The 18,008-nt window shown below is 37.2% G+C and overlaps 1 non-coding gene across 1 annotated transcript; it reads left to right on the top strand.

Moving 5' to 3' along the window:
• The first annotated feature begins 902 nt into the window (after positions 1–902).
• LOC115031444 (U1 spliceosomal RNA) lies at positions 903–1,066 on the top strand. Its single transcript, XR_003837069.1, has one exon. It is a non-coding gene; the product is annotated as a U1 spliceosomal RNA (small nuclear RNA).
• Positions 1,067–18,008: the final 16,942 nt, after the last annotated feature.

Raw genomic sequence — 18,008 nt, 5'->3', positions numbered from 1 at the left:
AATGCCTTATCTAGCATCAATGGGAGGGAGGGAGGGAAGACCCTTGGTCCTGTGGAAGGCTCAATGCCCCAGAAAAGGGGAATGCTAGTAATAGGGCAGTGAGGTGGGAGTGTCTGGGTGGGTGGGGGTCACCCTCATAGAAGAAGGGGGAAAGGAAGAGGGGATCAGGATATTTTGGAGGGGAAACTGGGAAGGGAGATAACATATGAAATGTAAATAAATAAAATAACAAATAAAAATGAATAAATAAATAAATAAATATATAAATAGAATTGTATATCTTAAACATGAGGTTCATTTAGCTAAACTTGGTGTTCCATGTATAAAGGTATAATAAAATATCATGCTTTACATATATAAATATTTTGCAGAGTACAAGTATTTTCCTTGTTTAGTAAAAATGTTTCAGTTTGTGTATAATAAGTCTTCCTAATTTGCAGTAAAATTGTTTAATTAAATTGCAACTTAACATAAATTAATAATTTCAATACTAAATTAAGTATTCTGCATATAAAATCTTTTATAAAAATAAAATTATACTATTTTGTAAAACATTAACTTTGATTCAATTACTTCCTTTTTAAAAAAAGGTTTAGTTAAATTTTATTTTCATGTTAATAAATATGTGAATGCCAATTGTATGTATGTAAATGTTGGTGCAATTGCCAATGGAGATCTGAAGTGTATATCAATACTTCAGGTAGGATGGTATATGTTTTAAAAATATTTAGACTACATATATTCCTGAAACTCATGTGGTTCTTTTCTTTAAACTACCTAATTTTGCTAATACATAATATATGTTTCTTACTAACATAAAGCAAACAGGCACACAGCACATATTCTGTCTTCCTTCAAACCCTAAAATTTATGTAAACTATTGGCATAGAATTGGGATCTATATACTTACCTGGCAGGGGAGATGCCATGATCATGAAGGTGGTTTTCTCAGAGCAAGTCTTATCTTTTGCACTCCTGATGTGCCGACTCCTGTGATTTCCACAAATGTAGGAAACAAGACTTCATAATTTATGGTCATAGGGGACTGTGCTTGTGCTCGCCACTGAAGAAAGAGAGAAAGAACGAAAGAAAGGAAGGAAGGAAGGAAGGGAGGGAGGAAGGAAGGAAGGAAGGAAGGAAGGAAGGAAGGAAGGAAGGAAGGAAGGAAGGAAGGAAGAAGAAGAAGAAAGAAGATATAAAAAATCAATAACTTTATAGAATCATAATGTTAACCTAGGGAAATAGCTAAGTAGGTTTACCGTTCAGGAGATAAACTTGAGCAAAAGCCAGTAGCTAGCAAGTGTGTCACAAGGCCAGCTATCCTATAGGTAAAGGGTAGAGATAGAATAATACTGGGAGTTCTCTGATTAGTTAACCTGGTGCACATCAGCAACAGACAGTGATCCTGGCACAAGCAATTCAGAAAGAACCTACATTCAAGATTGTCTTCTCACCTCAACAGGCAATATTGTATGTGTATACCTCAGTTCAGTCATGAGTAAACAAGCACATACACACATACCCTAAATAAATCAAAATGTCAAAGCATGGAGAGTGTGGCTTTATTTATTTATTTATTTATTTATTTATTTATTTATCCATTCATTCATTTAGTAAACATTAGTGTCACAATGAATCACAGTTATGAAGGCACCATGAAGTTCTAAGCTTTTGTTAACAAAATATTGGTGATCACCTTTCAGCGGTTGAGAAACTCAGAGAACTAAGCCTTGCAGAGCAGCTGGGGCAGTTGAAACTGAGGTTGGGGGAAAGAAAGAAAAGCTTGGGAAGGGGTCCTTTGGAATTGTTCTGTAGGTATGGCTGAAAGAGGAAGGAAAATTAAATAATAGTAAAATAAAATGAGAACATCAGGACAGGAAAGCTTATTCAGGTTTATATAGGACAGAGAATTTATCAACGATGGTGAGCTTACAATAACACAAATAATACATGATGTAGAATTGAAGAGACCATGATAGAAGCAATTACATCTGCTACTTCTACCTCCCTGGGCTATCCACACATTCATTGCAACCTAAGACGAACCAGTAAGGCAGTTCCTGTTTGAGTGCAAAGAAAAATAAGCCACCACAAATGCCTTTCAACTTTATTGTGGCAATTGATCACATTTATGAAGGCCCCATAAAGTTCTGAGCTTTTATAATACAAAATGGTGGTTATCACCATGCAAAGTGTCTATTGTCAACTCTTGGTGACAACTTTATTGTTGATGCTGACCAATATTGTGCAGTGGACTCTAGTAGCCATACGTTATTTGGAAGCAAAGCATCAGAGTAACCTAGAGTATTACTGTATAAAATTTATTTTCCTGTGAGTCCCAATAATTATATCAAACAGACACAGAAATATGTGGGAACCACAAGACTTGTTAAGATGCCGCAAAAGACATAGCTCTATTTTGTTGTTGTTAGGGAACTACAGTAAATATGATTACCCAGGTGCAGGAACAAGGTCTCAGGATTTATTTCTAGAGTGTGCCAGTGACAGTCACAGATAACTGGCAAAGATGAAGCTCCTATTCTCGCAGAAGTCAGCAGAGCATGCTAGAGGGCTTTCTTCTAGTACATTATGGCCTTGTCCACTATCTAGTTATTTTGCTAAAGTTCTACTGCAGGAATCAAAGGATAAATATCTGTACCATCATCTTCAGACTACAGTCTTTTCATTCTTTAACATTTATAATCTACCAAAGAGAAAAAGCAAAAAATGCATTTAATTTTTAAAGGAGCTTTTCAACACATGTGACACATTGGTCTTTATATGATTATGAACAAAATGTTACAATGGAGTCATCTGAATGTAGATCGTTAGTACAGGTATAAATCCACACACAGAAGAAAATATACCTGTGTTTACTTAAATATTTTGAATGATTTTAAAAAAGACTTAAAGAAAAGAAACTATTATTCTTTTTTCCTTTTTTTTTTTTTTGTTTTTTTCGAGACAGGGTTTCTCTGTATAGCCCTGGCTGTCCTGGAACTCACTTTGTAGACCAGGCTGGCTCGAAATCCAGCCTGCCTCTGCCTCCCAATTGCTGGGATGAAAAGCATGTACCACCAGGGCCTGGCAAAACTACTATTCTTAAACAATCAAAAAAGAATTCAACGTTGTAGTCCTGGGCTTCTTTATGCTCTACTGATCTGTAAACTTATTCTCACTATTGGATCAACGGTTCAAGAACTGTCTGCTTCATTAGGAAGAGCTCTGATGCTTTCTGATTGCCCTGATGACAATTTTCCAGATCCATACCCTGGCTGAGTCCCTACTTGTTTCATTGTGACCTTATATGACAGCCTGTCATCTTGGTTCTCACTGTAACTAGACTTTGACTTCTTAAAACACGTCTGGTATTTCAGCATTCTGCTGCCGTTCTCATCATGTCAAAAGTGAGGACTCAATTTTAAAGATAGTAACACGATCTAGTAACTCAAAAAATAACATGAATTATTGAATTTTGATGAATTACCGTTTTTAACTTTAAGTGCAATGATAGGTATGAGTACAGCCACATGGAAAATTTTTCAAGTAAAGCAAAAAGTTGTTAATTAGCAGATCAGGGTCTCTGCTCACCTGTGAAAATTCTACATCTTTTACAGTTCCCTTTTTACATATTACTTAGAAGATTCTTGGTCATTTTGTATTTTGACAGTTTTATATATGGCAGGTTGAGCATCTATTCACTATCTATCAACTTCTGCTGTTTCCCTTTTTTTCCATCTGCTCTCCTTCTTCCTAACTATTCCTTTAGGGAAGCTCTGATTACTTGTATATGCTTGGCCCAGAGAGTGGCACTATTAGAAGGTGTGGCCCTGTTAGAGTAGGTATAGTCTTGTTACAGTAGGCGTGTTACTGTAGACTTTAAGACCCTCATCCTAGCTGCCTGGAAGCCAGTATCTGCTAACAGCCTTCAGATGAAGATGTAGAGCTCTTTGCTCCTCCTGCACCATGCCTGTCTGGATGCTGCCATGCTCCTGCCTTGGTGATAATGGACTGGACCTCTGAACCTGTAAGCCAGCCTCAATTGATTGTTGTTATTTTTATTTTAATTTTTAAAAAAAAATTTAATTAGGTATTTTCCTCATTTACATTTCCAGTGCTATCCCAAAAGTCCCCTGTACCCTCCCCCCCACTCCCCTAACCACCCACTCCCACTTCTTGGACCTGGTGTTCCCCTATACTGAGGCATATAAAGTTTGCACAACCAATGGGCCTCTCTTTCCACTGATGGCTGACTAGGCCATCTTCTGATACATATCATCCTGAGTGAGGTAACCCAGTCACAAAAGAACTCACATGATATGTACTCACTGATAAGTGGATATTAGCCCAGATACTTAGAATACCCAAGATATAAGATTGTTGTTCTTTTAAGAGTTGCCTTGGTCATGATGTCTCTTCACAGCAGTAAAACCCCAAACTAAGGCAGAAGTCAAAGGCATTCCCCTTCATCAGTAACCATTAACAGCTAATTCATCTTCAGAAAATAGTGAGACTTGTGGAGACTTCCTAATGGAATGTCAAAGGCACAATCTTGTGCAGATATTCACAGCTGCTGTGTGCTGATGATTTCAATACACCTGTCACCTAACTCTCAAGAGACTGGAGGCCCCTGGGGTCTGGTGGGGTGGGGGTGGAAAGTGGGGGTGGGAACATCCTGGTGAAGACAACGGGGCAGAGAGGAGTATGTGGATCAGTCGGAGGGTGGACCTGGAGGGGAATAAAATCTGGAGTTTAAAATAAGTAAATAAATAAATAAACTTAAAAAAAAAAGATTTTGACTTATTCTAAAGAGTCAGTACAACTCACTGTTACCCAATCACTGAGAAGCCTTTAACCTCTGTTAAAAGGCAGAGATGAAACCTGGCCTGGCATGAATTATGGTAAAATGCCACATCTTTCTTTGCAGGAAAGATGCTGGTTACAGCTTGGCTAGCAACAGATGGCATTATTTTAACACAGAGAATTGCTGAGTGAGACACTGGCTCTCTCTGAAGAGAGCAACAGCCTGTGCATCTTGGCTCATATGAGACCCTGGTGGTTGGAATTCATAAACCCATAGAGGAAAGAATATGGGCTACAGCTTGAAACATCTATAATGCTGGGCATGCTGTTAAAGGTTACCAAAGGCCCATAGAGAGAAAAATGACAAGAAAAGAAGATATTTTATTTTAAAAATCTATTACAGTTGCAATCTTTATATCTCACTAGTGTGAAAATGCTGGAATAAAATGATAAATAATGCATTGGAGTTGAGAAAATAATTTTCACGTGTTTAATTCCTTCTGTAGGGAATACCAACTCTACCTTTACAATGTGCCCAGAATCTCTCTCACTCTCTTAATGATTACCATCTTCACTGATATTTTCTAAAAAAATACTCATTTTCTATGAGAATTAAAGCCTTCCAATGGTCTCCTTGCAAACAGGAGTGTCCATATTCTATTTTATTATTAACTTTTCCTTTAATAGATTTTTATTTTAGTTTAATTTTGATTCTATATTAATAAAAATATAGAATATTATAAAGAACTGCCATGTATATTTTAAATAGTATATAAGAATTATTAACATAATGTGTTACATATTCTACAATTTTTCCCTTTTTCCAAGTCTGCAACTAATTCTTAAAAGCTTGAAGAGAGACTGGGAGCTTAGCTCATTTGGTAGAGTGTGAGGCAAGAATGCCCAAAGCTCTAAATTTCAACTCTAGTATTTCATAATCCCAGTGCATGACTATAATCAGCATTTGGAAGTAGAGACAGACAGATATGAAGTTTTGAAACCATCCTCATTAATATAGCAAAATCCTATTATCAAATCTCAAAGATATGGCTGTCACTTGAGAGGCTCAGCCAGAGCCTTACTAATACAGATGTGGATGCTTACAGCCAACCATTAGACTGAGCACAGGGACCCCAGTGGATGAGTTAGAGGAAGGACTAAAATGAGCTTAAGGGATTTGCAAACCCATAAGAAGAACAACGATATTAATTAACCAGACTCCACCCCCCCCAAGCTCCCAGGGAATAAACCAACAACCAAAGAGTACACATCAGGAGACCCATGGCTCCAGCTGCTCATGTAGCAGAGGATTGCCTTATCAGTGGGAGGGTAGGCCCTTAGTCCTGTGGAAGGCTCAATGCCTCAGTACAGGGAAATGCTAGAGCCATGAGGCAGAAGTGATTGGGGCAGCAGCAAGGCAGCAGTGGGTGGGTGGGTGCATGGGTGAGGGAGAACCCTGAAACAAGCAGGGGGTAGGGGGGAATGGGATAGGTTTGCAGAGGGGAAACCAGGAAGAGGGATAACATTTGAAATGTAAATACATGAAATAACCAATAAAAATTTTTTAAAAACCTATATCAATGAATTAAAATGTATATTAGCCCTCTATCAGATGTAGGGTGGGTAAAGATCTTTTCCCAATGAGGGAAACCAGGATGAGGGATAACATTTGAAATGTAAATAAACAAAATAAGCAATAAAATAAAGTTGAGGTCACTTCTAGTTTCAGAGAAACCTGGGTCCAAATTTTAGATGCAATTTCTAAGGATTTTAATAAAATAGACAGCATTATATTTTTCCTTAATGAAGTTCTAATGGTTTTGTGTAAGATTTTATTTTGGGGAATATATGAAGAAAGGTCTACTCTGCAGATCAGAAACTCATGACAGATCAAAATAACAAAGTCTTACTTGATAATCAGTGTGCTTCATCAAGATTATTACAGGAGGATAGATAAGGGTTATTACAGATGCAGAAATTATTCAATGACAGCCATATCACCAAAGGGTGACCTAACCGTAGGTGGCACCTCATGCAAGCTGGAATTCTGGAGCCTACTGCATGACTTTCATGCAACTGGACAAGTCAGAAAGTGTTTGTAGGCAGCTTAGTTGAACTGCCTCATCCCCAGCAGTTACTGCTTACACAGTCTTGATGAAGGAAAGGTCATGTGCTTCTAGTCAGTTTCAGAAACTTTCTGAGACTCCTAAGGAATTTTGTAGTTCATGAGACCTGCTTCCAAATTTCCTAAGTCTTAACAAACTATAAAGGTAGAAGAAAATTGCTACACAACAAATAGTCTACAAAGCATTCATTAGAGCTCAGCTTAAATATCCAATTTTATAATTCTCATTTCCATTTGGTAGGTCATCTAATATTAAAGAAAAGAAATAAAATATCTTCCTGAAGGAAGTAAGAATGGGTCTATTTAATAACTCAGAAACAAATACTGAAAAAATATTATTTATCTTATAAAAGTTTAAAAAATTAACAGCAAAATTTGGTTGCATAATTTCTAAGTGTGATTGGCATAAATTGTGCTGTCTATAAATATTTCAGCTATCACAATTGACTTTTAGGTTATAAAGCATCAAAAATAATTTGTATGTTAATGTATTTACTGTAAAAAGGTAGGATCCAGTGAGGAATTAGTAAGTTTAGATTTTTTGTTGCTATTTAATCTTGTGCATATGATTTTCAGGACAAGTCATTTGTAACCAGAGACATTTAGTTCCAGTAATTACAGCAAAAATAAACAGACATTTATTGATTACTTCAGTCTCTGAACACCAATGCCAATAGAAGTTGATTACAACTGCCTAATGCAAAATTCCTCCAAACAAGGTCTCTTTGCCCTCACTCCTCAAACTGCATAGTGAATTTCATGACAGCAAAAGTGAGGAAGGATTAACCTTAACTTTGATCTTATTTCATACCTATGAGATTTTGAAAGCTACTAAACAAATTACACAATCCTCATTAATTTTCCTTCCTTATACAAATGCACTATCTTAATATTCTAATGTACTAACTTAAAATTACAAAGCAGAGGCTGATGACTTGCATGATGTGGTATTAAAACTTTTGCATTATAAGCTTTTGTACTGTACATATCTGGAATAATAAATCTCACTGTTTGATACTGATTCTCTGCCAATGGTCTCTTCCAACTTTCAAAACCTTAAAATTTATAACAGAAAGAAGGAAGATTTTACTAAAGCAACTTATGCCTTTAAAAGCAAAGTACTAAATTAAAATTGATATATTTAATCAAATTATATTACCTCAACTGATAAAATAGTTGAAATTAAATGTTTAATCAACACAATTTATTAAGAATAGAGAATAGTCTATTCATGGATTGGCAGGATTAATATAGTAAAAATGGCCAACTTGCTGAAAGCAATCTACACATTCAATGCAATCCCCATCAAAATTCCAACTGAATTCTTCATAGAATTGGAAGAGCAATTTGCAAATTCATTTGGGATAACAAAACCCCATCATAGCGAAAAATATTCACAACAATAAAAGAACTTCGGGTGGAATTGCCATCCCTGACCTCAAGCTGTATTACAGAGCAATAGTGATAAAAACAGCATGATATTGGTACAGAGACAGACAGGAAGATCAATGGAATAGAATTGAAGACACAGTGGAACACATATACATATAGTGACTTGATTTTGACAAAGAAGCCAAAACCATCCAGTGGAGAAAAGACAACAATTTTAACAAATGTTGCTGGTTCAACTGGCAGTCAGCATGTTGAAGAATGCAATTCGACCCATTCTTATCTCCTTGTTCAAAGCTCAAATCCAAGTGGATCAAGGAACTCCACATAAAACCAGATACACTGAAACTAATAGAAGAGAAAGTGGGGAAGAACCTCGAATACATGGACACAGGGGAAATTTTCCTGACCAGAACACCAATGGTTTGTGCTCTAAGATCAACAATTGACAAATAGGACATCATAAAATTGCAGTTTCGGTAAGGCAAAGGACACAGTCAATAAGACAAAAAGGCAACCAACAGATTGGGAGAAGATCTTTACCAACCCTACATCCAATAGTGGGCTAATATCTAATATATACAAAGAACTCAAGAAATTAACACTCCATAGAACCAAATAATTCTATTAAAAATGGGGTAAAGAGCTAAACAAAGATTTTTCAACTGAAGAATATCAAATGGCCAAGAAGCACCTAAAGAAATGTTCAACATCCTTAGCCATCAGGGAAATGCAAATCAAAACCACCCTGAGATTCCACCTTATACCAGTCAGAATGGCTAAAATCAAAAACTCAGGTGACAGCAGATGCTGGCAAGGATGTGGAGAAAGCAATGGAACTCTCCTCCATTGCTGGTGGGAATGCAAGTTGGCACAACCCCTCTGGAAATCAGTTAGCAGTTCCTCAGAAAATTGGACATAGTATTACCTGAGGACACAGCAATACCACTCTTGGGCATATACTAAGAAGATGCTCCAACAAGTAATAAGGACATATGCTCCACTATGTTCATATCAGCCTTATTTATAAAAGCCAGGAGCTGAAAAGAACCCAGATGTCCTTCAACAGAAGAATGGATACAGAAAATGTGGTACATTTACACAATGGAGTATTACTTAGCTATTAAAAATGATAAATTCATGAAATTCTTAGGCAAATGGATAGAACTAGAAAATTTCATCCTGAGTGAGGTAACACAATCACAAAAGAAAACGCATGGTATGCGCTCACTGATAAGTGGCTACTAGCCCAAAAGCCACAAATAACCAGGATACAATTCATAGACCACATGAAGCCCAAAAAGTAGGAAGACCAAAGTGTGGCTGCTTCAGTCCTTCTTAGAAGGAGAACAAAATACTCACAGGAGCAAATATGAAGATAAAGTGTAGATCAGAGACTAAAGGAAACACCACCCAGAGACTGTCCCACCTGGAGATTCATCCCATATACAGCACACCCACCATATTACCACACCCAGACACTATTGTGGATGCCAAGAAGTACATGTTGAAAGGATCCTGATATGGCTATCTCCTGAGAGGCCCTGCCAGAACCTTACAAATAGAGAGAAGGATATTAGCAGCCAACAATTGGACTGAGCATGGGGTCCCTACTAGAGACGTTAGAGAAGGGACTGAAGGAGTTGAAGGGGTTCACAACTCCATAGGAAAAACAACAATATTAACCAAAGAGTACCTGCAGAACTCCCAGTGACAAAGCCATTAGCAAAGGAGTACACATTGCTCCAGATGCATATGTCGCAGAGGATGGCCTTGTCATGCATCAATGGGAGGAGAGGTCCTTGTTCCTATGAAGGCTCAATCAATGCCCCAGTGTAGGGGAATAGAGGATGGGGAGGTGAGAGTGTGTGGGTGGGTGGGGGAATGCCCTCATAGAAGCAGAGGGAAGGAGGATGACAGGGTGTTTCCTGGAGGGAGGGAAACCAGGAAATGGATAACATTTAAAATATAATTAAAGAAAATATCCAATAAAGAATAAAAAAAATAGAGCATGTTCCAAGGGACAAGAGTGCAATCACAAATATCATAAAGAAGATTTAATAGAACAAAAATATTTAACCAAAAATGCTCAAAGAAATTATGCAAACATATTTATATTATTTTAAGAAATCAACGTTCAATATAGCCAATTACATTAACTTACATTATAGTATGTCCATCAAATTTACAAAAATATGAAGAAATTAATAACACATTCGAGATCTCACTCAACACACCAAAGGCTGTTTTAGATTTAGCATGAGCTTCTTGGGAAGAATTTGATACTAAGGATGAAAATACTGAGAATTTTCAAGTCTTTCACTCAATAAATTTATGTTTAAGAATATAGATGAAGAGCCGGGCATGGTGGCACATGCCTTTAATCCCAGCACTCGGGAAGCAGAGGCAGGCAGATTTCTGAGTTTGAGGCCAGCCTGGTCTACATAGTGAATTCCAGGAAAGCCAGGGCTATACAGAGAAACCCTGTCTTGAAAAACCAAAATCAAAAAAAAAAAAAAAAAAAAAACAGGAAAAAAAAAAAAGAATATATATGAAGCATAACATTTTAGAAGTTCCCAGTATACATTGAAATAGAGGTTGATAACAGTCTTATATATAAGGTACAGATTCTAAATTTTAAATACTATATAGCAGCATTGTGGTATTATTGAGCTTTTTATTTTATTTACTACGCTTTATCTTATGTTTCCTATAATATTTATAAACCTTCAAAAAATCTTTAAAAATGCAAACAAAATGCTACAAATACCCTAAACAAAAAAAGACATAAGAAAATAAATAAATATTTGGGGATAAAATAAAAGTACTGTAACAATATCTCTGAGCACTGGGTCAAAGGCACACCAGTAAAGAAATGAACTACAAAAGAGTTGCAATCAGTTCTTAGTTATACTTCTGCTGATAACAATAAATAAACTCAAATATTTCATGTTCCCTGGAAGATTTGTAAAATTAAAGTATATGAACTAAATGGCATTGTGTGGTCTCCCATAGACACCATTTATTTCTGAGAAACTTCAATCTTTAAGATGAAGAAGAAGGGAATGTGTGAGCCTACATCGTCTGGTTAAGCCAACATTACCATTGTTGTTACAGTAGAGGAGATTTGGAGAACCTGACAATTGCTTAGTCTACAAAGTTGGGTGCTTCAACAATCCAGATCTGGAACCCAAGACCTTTAAGTTTCCTTGAGATTCAATGGTCTTTGATATTAGAAGTCAATGAAGCAGGGTTCTGATGTCACCAGAAGATATCAGTATAAATTGGTGAAGTAGCTAAATCACAGCAACAGGGTATAAGAATTCACAACTAAGTGAAGGGAAGCAGGTGAATTAAAAAATGTTTCTCTTGGATCGTTTTATGTTTCATAGGTGGCCACTGGGAGGAGCTGCCCACATCTATAGGCACCTTTTATTTGGTTCAAAGCAGATCTCCTGATCTAGGGATGTGATCCTTGCTATTCCACTTTTAAAGCTTTAGTTGAAGTCATCAAACTGGTGACTCAGTTCTTGGGTGGGGCTGGGGAATTCTCTAGGAGTCCACTGTTCCTCTCCTACATAGAACTTAAAGTGTATATCAGATTAGATAAGTCCTTAGCTCCAAATCTTCTAATAGATTTGATAATGGAAAAAAAAATATAACGTATTACCTGCAGAGTTCCAACATTCCGTTCATACTTATCTTTCCATATCTACTTATCATTCATCAGTCAGAAGCTTCTATGGTTTCTTTTCTGTCATTTGAATTTAAGTTACTGGTTCCCATCTCAGGACTTCTGTACAGTTGTTCTTCCTGATTGAAATTTCTTTCTAGTCCCACATTTTTACATGTTTCCTGCTCACCAGTCAGATCAGTACAAATGCCCCCTCCTCATCTGCTGCTGGCCTAAATAACTGCTCAAGCTCTTAGTGTATGTCCAAAATTATTCAATAACTGTCACTGCCCAGGCATCAAACTTATCTCTGAAAGATCTGGTTATGAAATATGTATATGTTTGTGTGTGAGAGCCAGTGTGTGTGTGTGTGTGCATGTGTGTGTGTGCATGTGTGTGTGTGCGTCTCACATGCACACACCACACACACACAAGAGCACACTCACACAACTTTGCATGTGGAAATGGTTGGACATAACTCCATCTATAATCATACAAATAGGATTTTACATCTACATGCAAACAGAAATGTAAAATTAAGGAGCAAGTTTAGAGGAAAGGGCATGAGACGAAACTATCATTACAGGGAGCATAGCGATACACGGTTTCTGGTTTTTCAAGTTGGTCGGGAGTGTTGCAGAAGGGGTTCTTGGTGTATGGAATGAAAAAGATGGCAAGTTTAGGAACTTACCTGACTTAGAAGAATTATCTTAAAAGCAAGATTTGCAAAGCTATGACAGCCAGTGTTTGGCCTTAGTGAAGTACAAGCTGCCGAGGAGACTTACTAATACAGATTCTCCATTTCCCATGAAGTTAAAACCTGGCGCTTTACTCACAGGTATTTAAAAGTAAATTTATAATGAATAGTATATTGCATCAGTGATGACACTATGTCTTGTACCTCAACATTGAAACGTTATTCTTCAACAAATATTTGTGTGGGACCCATTCAATAGCAGACATTTGGTATGTATGTACACAGAGGCTACACTTAAATAATAATAAATGAATATTTAAACATTAATGCATATTTAAAAACAAAACAGATGTGAGTGGAGTCGAAACTATTCTGTAGAATGTGGAAGTTCAACCTAATGTTACTTGATCTGTTTGAGGTTAAGCTTTATATTTTGCTTGTTTGAGGTTTTTTTTTGTTATTTTATTAATTTACATTTCAAATGTTATCCCCCATTCCAGTTTCCCCTCCACAAAAGCCTGTATCCTATCCCCCTCACCTTGCTTCTATATGAGTGCTCACCCATGCACGTACCTTCTCCTGCCTCACCACCCTAGCATTTACCTGTACTGGGGCATCAAGCCTCCACAGGACCAAGGGCCTCCCCCATGATTGATTCTGGATAAAGCCATCCTCTGCTACATATACATCTGGAGCTATGGGTCCCTTTATGTGTAATCTTCGGTTGGTGCTTTAGTCTCTGGTTGGTTGTTGTTCTTCCTCTGGGGTTGCAAATGCTTTCTGCTCCTTCAGTTCATCTCCTAACTCTTCCATTGGTGTCCCAGTGCTCAGTCTGATGGTTGGCCACAAGCATGTGCATCTGTATTGGTCAGGCTCTAGCAGACCCTCTCAGGACTCCTGTCAGCAAGCACTTCTTGATATCAGCAATAGTGTCTGGGTTTGGTGTCTGTTGATGGGATGGATTGCCAGATGGTGCAATCTTTGGAAGATCTTTCCTTCAGTATCTCCTCCCCTCTTTGTCTCTGTATTTCCTTTAGACAGGAGCAATTCTGGGTTAATATTTTTGAGATAGGTAGGTGCCCCCATCTCTCAACAGGGGGCAGTGACTAACCACTGGATATCATCTCTACAGGTTTTATCTCCTTCCCTTTGTTGGATATTTTAGCTAAAGTCATCACTATTGGGTCTTGGAAACCTCCTGTTTCTCTGACATCTGGGACTTTCTAGTGACTACACCCAGTTCCCCATCCGTCCTGCTACAAACGTCAGTTCATTTTTCTGACACTCTGTACATTTGATTCTGTACCTTTTTTCCCCTCCCCCTCCTCTCTCTCTCTCCCAGGTCCTTCCCTAACTCTAATTCCCCTCATTATTTTGTTTCCCCTGCAAAGTAGGACTGAAGCTTTCTCATTTTGGTCTTCCTTCTTCTTGAGCTTCATATGGTCTGTGAGTTGTTTCTTGGTTATTCTGGGCTTTCTGTTTAATATCCACTTATCAGGGAGTACTACCAAGAAAACAATGTTTCTAAAGGCCCATGTTATGGCAAGATGAGTCAAAACATAAAATCATAGGCTATACAGGTAAAAGAGCAATGACGTGAATTTGATTCCTGGATCCATGGTGGAAGAAAAGAAACAGTTCTTGAATGTTTCCCTTTGATGACAGGTAGATAACAGCATTACGACATATCTTTGCCTGCCTGTACTCACAGCAACACATCATACAAACATTCTCAATTATAAAAGGTTAGGCAAAATGCATGTCAGCCCTATCTAGTTGTTTCTCCCAGACAGTTCCCATCCCATGCAATACAAATTATAAACCACTTATCTTTACCAACAAGGCCCATCTTTACTTTTTCATCTCTCCACCCTAATTATTAAACATTTCAGAGTTGCATTTTTCTTGCCCATTCAAACAGAATATGTTCAACTCTGATTTGAACACAATCTGAATTGTCTGCCAATTCCCAATCTCCCTTGTCATTTCTTTCTTGCTTTAAACATTCCTCATTCAGGAGTGGATGGTGACTTGGCAGTTCAGAGCTCCTACTGTTCCTGCAGAGGATCTGAGCTTGTTGCACAGCACCCATGCTGGAAGATTCTCCCCTGTCTAGCTCCAGTGCTCCTCAGACACAAGACTTATGTTCACATCCCTATGCATGTCCACATTTACATGCACATAATAGAAAGTAAAATAAGTTGTTTAATTAGCTTTTAGACTCAACTTGGTAAATTTAACAGCAAAGAATTTTAAGACATCTCCAAGTGAAAAGGATCACCTTTTTTTTCTCCTGTGATGAAATAGTAACAAAATTAACTACTCGTTATTTTTTAATCTATCACATAACCCCACTTTAATTATGAACAAGGATCTTCATGATAAATATTTTTCTCAACTAAATTTTTCTTCATAATATTGAAATGTTTTAATCTTCATTATTTGGCTACCTTTGTCTCTAGAACTATACACTCAAGGCTGAGAACTCTGCCCATAATATTTTTTAATATATATCAGGTTAAAAGAATATCTGATAAGTGAAAGTGCCAAATTAGTGTATGCTCAGTGAGTAAAAATATCAATGAGTGAATTAATAAACAAATGGGAAAATAACTTCACTTAATGACTTTCTGGAAATTAAATGGCTTTTGAAGTAATACAAGTTACATGAGTAACACACACAACTTGGTTTTTGGTGTTGCTTCACCATGAAATTTGATTTAGTGTCAAGTGAAGAAATAAGCTACAGAGTTTATTTCATTGACTAAGCAGTTTGTGAGCCAAGAGAAATCAGATGTGACCATTTAGGAGGGTATTTATTTTGCAAAGGGCATGAGGGTAGTGGAGAGAAGCTATGAAATCAGTCTTTTCAAAGAATACAGAAAGGGTTTAGTAAGTGGCAATTACATAGCTGGCTGTGTTCCTCCAGTTTGTCATTGTCATCAGAGAAGTTGCCAAACCACAGCTCTATCCCAGGAAGAAATTAAGCATAATTTGGTTAACTAAAAACACTCAATATCCACATTGCTTAGAGACCTGTCTATATCTCAAGTTAAAATCCCAAGTCAATAACGGTTAAACAACACATTAACAAATGCTATCATTAGTTGTCTCAGTGAAATAAGATATAAAGTATGCTGTGTATTCAGCAGTAAGATAAGAATGCTTACAGCACTATATTTATGCAGCCACTATCAATAATAAAAATGTAGAAAGAGGAGATTACTTTAAGTAAACTTTAAAAATATAGTTTGTATAAAAAATTGAAAATACATTATATGAAAATACATTATACTATTAGTACAGAAAGAGATTGACTTTGATGAAAATGTAGAAGGCTTTTAAATCTGGTATTTCTCCTGTGTAGCCTTTTAAATTTTTCCTTGTTTTCTTATTTTTTAGAAATTTGGGGTTAATGATCTTGCATTTATCCACTATCCCCTTTCTACTTTCTCTCCACACTTTATGCACTTACTTTTTTTTTTCAATGTCAGAACATAGTTAGTCCTTCGTGTATGTGCATGAGTATAGGACCAGTGGCAGTGGCAGGACATGGATAATCTCTTAGAGGCCTCATTACGGTGGAAATCTGAATCGCTTTCTCACAGCAGCCATCAATTGTCAATAACTCTCAAGGGCATGAGTTCATTATAGTGGAACTTCCCCATTCATGTTTGGACTCTGTCTGACTTGATCTTATAAAGTCTTGTGTATACAATCACAGGGATATGAGTTCACTTTTGTAATAAGCCTTTCATACTCTAAAGACACTATTTCATTTCAGTCATCCACTAATTCTGGCTCCTACAGTTTTTCTGCTTTCTTGTTTGGGATAATTTCTAAACTTTTGAAAGAAAGGATGTGACATAGATATCCCATTGAACATTCTTCAGACTCTCATATTTTGCATGTTGATTTGTTTAGAGGCTTTTGATGAATAAGCATCACTACAAAAAGTAGCCTCCCTAATGAGAGTTGAGAAACACATTAATATATGGGTTTAAAGAATGCACTTAGTGGGAGGTGTGATGCTATTTATTTAGCAAACAACAGTAGTGTCTTTCCTAAGGTCTGCCTTTGATCAGCCTAGTTAGGCTCATGTCCCAGTAAAATAGTACTAGAATTTTATCTTAAGGAACTATAGTAGCCACTTTTAAGAGCTACACTCCTCCTCTTCCTCCTCCTCCTCCTCCTCATCATCATCATCATTACCACCACCACCATAATCATTTGTTGTTGTTGTTTTGCTTTGTATTGTTTTGAGATGGGGTCTCTTTATATACCTCTACCTGTCTTGGAACATGCTGTGTAGATCAGGCTTGCCTGGAATTCACAGAGATCCACTTGACTCTCCCTTCCAAGTTGTGGGGTTAAAGGCATGTGGCACTATAAGTGGTTTAAAGTATTCTACTTAACTAGCATAAGTGAGAACTACAATCTGATAAATACTGTATTTCTTCGCTTATACTATGTTTTGCTTTTATCTTAATTAAAGTCTTTATAGCTTTTGTGATGAAGGAGTCCCAGAAAGCACTGTATTCTCTTTCTTGTGGAACTTACAAAAGGATGGTGTGTTGTGGATCTCTGCATCTGCCTCCTTCTGCTGCTGGATGAAGCTGCTAAGGAGACACTTATGTTAGGTTCCTGTCTACAAGCATAGCACGGTATCATTGATAGTATTAAAGGTTGGGTCTCTCACATGGGATGGGTCTCAAATTGGGCAGTCATTGGATGGCTACTCCTTTAGTTTCTGCTCCATCTCTATCTTTACAGATATTCTAGGCAAAATAATTTTGAGTTGAAGGTTTTGTGGGTAATTTGATAATCCCCTTTCTCCTCTGGGATTCTTGCCTGGCTATAAGATATGACCACTTCAATTTCTATATCCCCCTCTTGTAGTAATCTAAGCTATGGTCACCCTACAGACTTCTAGTAGTCTTTCCCATTCCAGAACTCCAGATAGTCATCAGAGATTCTCTCTTGCCCCAATTTCCATTCTCACCCATAGCCCTCTCTCACTTCTCTCTCCACACCTGATCCCATCTCCACTCCCTTCCTCACCTCCTTTTCTACCTAGTTCCCTCTCTCCATCCATCTCCAATACTATTTAGTTTCTACTTCTGAGTGAGATTTGTGCATTCTCCCTTGGGACCTCTTTATAATATTTTGCTTTGGGTCTGTGGATTTTAGCATAGTAGTCCTGCACTTTATGGCTAATGTCTATTATAAATGAATACATGTCACTCGTGCCTTTATGGCTCTGAGTTACCTAAATCAGGATAATATTCTCATGTTCCATCCATTTGACTGCCAAATTCATT

This window comes from Mus caroli, unplaced genomic scaffold (assembly GCF_978045245.1).
Source record: "Mus caroli unplaced genomic scaffold, Mus_caroli_1 scaffold_7, whole genome shotgun sequence".
NCBI classification, from domain to species: Eukaryota; Metazoa; Chordata; class Mammalia; order Rodentia; family Muridae; genus Mus; species Mus caroli.
This window is presented reverse-complemented; position numbering and strand designations above follow the sequence as displayed.